Consider the following 5218-nt stretch of genomic DNA (forward strand, 5'->3'; position numbering starts at 1 on the left):
TATAAAACAATCAATTCCCGTTAAAAAAACACCATGTACTAAATACTACACATTGTTTTCAAAGCTGCCTAACTTTTCTTTTCCTCTTTCTAGGCTTTTTTTGTTGTTTTTGTTGCAAATGTTGCTTACTAAACCTTTAAGTTTACAAATTAATCTGCACCTGTTAGTGGTATCGATGTCGTTGGAAAGTATTGTGCCTTCTTCAAGCAGCACGAAGAGACCCTCCAATGGTAGGGGGGAATTTTTGACCCTTTCCAAGACCCCGGCTCTTTCGGCCGCTGAGGTAAACCTTCGCATCTCTGTGTTTGTGCACTGGCTTGGTGATCCACTGAGTGTCAGGGTTTCGTCTGATAGCTTTGTGGAATGGGCCAATAAGAATAACCTTAAAGAATTTTTAAATTGAATCTTCCCCCACTCAGTACAATTTCAAGACTCAGGGCCCCACAATGGCGTCCAGCAAGTTCTTCCGCTACAGAGTGAAGGCTCCTGACAAACTTCAGCTGAGTGACCCCGTGACGCACAGGTTTCCCATAGGTTGCACCCTTGGGAACCAGACGCTTTCACCCACCACGGCGAACTCGAATATGGTAGATGATATAACCTTGCTTGGCCTTGATGTCCAGCCTGCGGGCTTTGTCGGGTCTAGTGGGCCTGGGCGCGCCTCGCAGGGTGGACAGCAGGTAGTACTGCCTGCAGCTCACGCACATCAGGAACTGCACAACATCCAACTGTTTCTTCCTCCACAACTCCTGGATGTACTGTACACCCCCATCCTGGCTCGCGCCTAGCCTTCCTGATGGCTGCAGCCGATCGAAAAGCTCTAGGCGTTCTTTTATTCTCGGCTGTGTAGTTTTTACTTTATTTTTTGTTCCCTCCCTCCCCTCTCCTACAGAAAGCTACAATTAAACACAGATAGGCAGAGATATATAGATATATATCTACCTGTGTATGGTGTGTCTGTATGTATGTACATGTATATATGTCTACATACACGTGTGTATATACACACACATAAATGCATGTATCTATAAACGTACATATATATGCATACATACATGTATGTGAGACCATACGAAGCATAATTCAATGTGTCATTTCTTTCTCTGAAGGTGGATAGCACCCTCCTTCATAGGTCAAAATCTTTCCACATTTTTCTAAATAAACCATTTCTTCATTTTCTGTATCACAGCAGTATTCCAACACAATCATATCCTACTTGAGAAATTGTGTATGTAAGTTTTTCCCCATTTTTTTGCTTTCCTTCTATACTGTTCTGTGAAATATTAAGTATTGATGGTAATATAAATGAAAATATCCAAGCATGAATGATCTATTCAGAAAATTGCTCATCAGGGAGGACATGGGTTGGGCACATAGTAAGCACATAACAAATGTGTTAAATTCAATTGAATTGAAACTATGTACTACATACAATTTTAAATGAGTGGGTGGCAGAAAAAGAAACAGTTTTTACTCTTACAGAATTTTCTGACACTTTGACTTTATTGTTTTGGTTCCCTCCAACTTTTTGAAATATGTAATTTGAAAGAAAATGACAATAGTACTGTAAAAGTTGTTCTTAATACAAGTTGAAACTTACCATATGGAAAATAGAATAAGTTAAGTCATAATGTGTATTCATAGGAGCCTGGTTGGGGGCATGGATATTTCGGTTATGCTCCTTATCTGTACCGGGGGACAGTTAACTGATATTGTGTATGGAGGGCAACATATTAATGACTTTTTGTTTTCTGACAACTGCTGCTTAGTAGGAAAGTTGGCACCAGAGCCTGGGCAATTTGCATGGCTTTGTATGCTCCTGGCTTTTATCTACAATCAAATAATCACTTTTTTTGTTTGCCCTCATTCAATTCAGACCTCCTCCTAGGACTTGAACTACCTGTGCATCTTTGCATCTTTTGCTTTGGACAAGAATCTCATCAACAATAACCGCACCCCCCCCCCAACTATTGAGATCATTGTTCTTTTGTGAGAATATATATGTAGGATTTTGTTCATGTAAATAGGGGTTTTTTGTGTCTCACTAATACTCAGCCAGTTGTGTTGGCATCTATATGTACTTTACATCCAGCTATAGACCAAGAAAAATATAATGACGGGATTTAAGAAAATACTTACTATTAACCTTAGATGTGACTTTTGGGGGAAAAAGGTAATTTTTCTTTTGCTTTTTCTTTGGAAGTGATGTTTCAATCAAGAATGCAATATTATATATATATATATGTATATATATAATATATATATTCATATGTAGAAAGATGTCTATACAAAGAGAGATCTATGAATATTAACACACACTTATATACACACATATATTATTTCTACATTTCTATCATATCTGTATGAACATAGCTATAAGCTTGTATTCAAAAAAGTTATACACACACAGAAATTATACATACAAATATATAATCTGATTTTTTAAAATTAAAACTAAAACATTTAAGACTATTTAAAAGTCACTACAAAAGAAAAAATAGTCATTTGGTTTTTAAACTTGCATTTCATGTTAATATGTACTATTAATTAACATACATAAACACCCATAGGATATTCCGAGAATCCTAGTGCATATATTTGGTTTTATGTACATAAACACACACACGTAAGTTGTACTGTTTTTTGTTATTGGTAGGACCTTGGCCTATGAATGTCAGTCCCTTCCAAGGCACAGCCCCTTATCAGACTACAAACTATAAACAGAAGGAGGCTTGTCTCCAATGTGGTGTATAGAAAGTATTAGCACAGATCTTGTTATATGTACAAACAACTTTTTCTCAAACACTCCCTTGTAGGTATTTAAAAGTGTGCCATTGAATTTAAAAGAGATTTGCCTGGAAGCTATGACATAACAATAAACTTCCTTTTATTCATGAAGTAATGTCTTTGCAAAATACAAACCAGAACCTAGTTAATTTTTCAAATGACTAGATTCTTCAGAGCTTAAGCCTGATTCTGTTTAGGGTTATTATTTGTCATTTATCAACCAGAATGCAAATGTAAAAAGGAACAGGATGTCCTATAGGGTACAGTAATGTTCTAGTCCTTAGAATCATATAATAAATTTGCTTTGTTATATTTGCACCCTACCTGCTGTGGTCTTTGCTGAATCAACATTGGAATGAATACTAGTTGTGTTACTGGGTACCATCTTGAGATATGTAATTTTTTGAAATGTGAAATCTTACTTAAAATGTTCATGTCCAGATTCTAGCCAGTTAACATCATCATTTTGGATAAGACAGTTAAAAGAAGTTGAATACTAATAATTATAATGAATAATACAGACCCTGTAGAACTGAAAAGTAAGTTTACCTTGTCTTCCTCAGTAGAAAGTTGTGCAATGTGGTATATGCTATCAGAAAGAGTCAATTAACTACATGTTTTTTTTTCTTTATTACACAAAGAGATTTATTAGAGTTTTGGGGGTAGTAGTGATAGGTTATTATGTAAAAGGAAATACCTGTGGAGCAAAACCAAAAGATAACTATATAATTAAAAATAATAAGAATAAAACCTAATTATTATTAGCCAAAACATTTTGACTCTTAGAAAGAGAAGGGGAGTGAGTTGTAAAGAATGTCATGAATCTTGGAAGGATAATCCTTTGACAATGAGCTATTACCATGAGGATATTTTGACACAGATTGTAGCATCTTAAACCAGCTGATATCAAAATAATATGAAAATATTTTACCAGTTCAGTATGAATGATGAAATAGTGAATATTTTAATAGGACACAATTGTAGAGATAGACTGAAAAATATAGAAAATCAGATGTAATCCACTGAGTGTGAGCAATAATAAAAATCTTAGTTAAACTTTTGATTGTGAAAAAGGAAATCTGTCAACTTTTAAGTACTGAAATTGAATATAGGTTCTCCACAGTCACTGGCTTTTATTAGCTGAAAGTAATATTTTCTAGTTTATCTTGATGGGGCATGCTTGATAAAAGAGTCATCAATAAACATTATATCTGTATTTATTAAGCTCCTTACTTTGACTATTGAATTACCAACAGGCTTCCAGACATACAGATGGTATTAAAATCCTTATTTTTGTATTAATATATACATATACTTACGCATATATAATACAATATATTATAATTAATATAATCTGTGTAGGTAGATATACATGCATACATATATACATATATATACACACACAATGACAATCTGGTATCTGAAGAGTGTCCATTCCTATAATTAAACTGGCGTGAATATGTGACCTTTGGTGAGAAGTGTGGAATAGCCTTAAAACTAGTAAGCTCAGTCAAGAATAAATATAAGTAGGTGTGAAACTATAAGTGGGAATTAGAATAGGGTGTAAAATTTCCTCAAGTTTATGCATGGAGTAATTTTGAATATAAAGATTCAAAGAGTCATGTCAGGTCAAAAGTACTTATTTACCATTTAGTTACTGTGTGCTAGACATTGATTTGAAGCCTGGAAATTAGAAAAAAAAAAACTTTGAAAAATAAAAGGACTTTGCAAAGTGGAAATCAGGATCTTCAACATTGTACAAACTATGTTCAAACAGGACACACACACACACGCACACATACACACACACAAACATATATATGTACGTGTACATATACATAAGTATATATAATATATATATACGTATATATATACATATACATATATACGCATATATATATTGGAGTTAACATCAGAAGGAAAGCATTAACATTAATGGGAACTAGGGAAGGCTTCTAGCAGAAGGTGCTATTTTAGCTGAGACTTGAAAGAATCCAGGTTATCCAGGAGACAGAAATGAGGAGGAAGAAAATTCCAGGTACAGGAGAAAGTCAGTGAAAAAATGGGGTCTGGAGATGATGGAATATCTTGTGTGAGAAGCATCAAGAAAGCCACAGTCACTGGATTAGAAGAGTACATGTAGTGGAGTGGAGTATAGGACTGGAAAAGTAGGAAGAATATAGGTTATAAAAGGTTTTTAAAAATTCAAATAGAAGAATTTTGTTACTAAGGAACTTGACTAGTTGCAATCCAATTAATTATTAGAACAACAGCTAACGAAGAGGATGGGTCTAAGGGAGATAAATCAAAGTAAATGTTAGATACAGAATTTCATTGGTTGGGAGAGGTTAGAGTTGGACAGAGGGATATTATTAAGCTCTTCTATATATCAGGCTCCGTGTTAAGCACTGGTGGCATAATACAAGAAAAG

At 34.6% G+C, this 5218-nt stretch overlaps 1 pseudogene; it reads right to left on the reverse strand.

Moving 5' to 3' along the window:
• Positions 1 to 202: 202 nt before the first annotated feature.
• LOC118851267 lies at positions 203 to 3172 on the reverse strand (annotated as a pseudogene).
• Between the last annotated feature and the right edge of the window lie 2046 nt (positions 3173 to 5218).

The sequence above is a fragment of the Trichosurus vulpecula genome, chromosome 5 (assembly GCF_011100635.1).
Source record: "Trichosurus vulpecula isolate mTriVul1 chromosome 5, mTriVul1.pri, whole genome shotgun sequence".
Taxonomy (NCBI): domain Eukaryota; kingdom Metazoa; phylum Chordata; class Mammalia; order Diprotodontia; family Phalangeridae; genus Trichosurus; species Trichosurus vulpecula.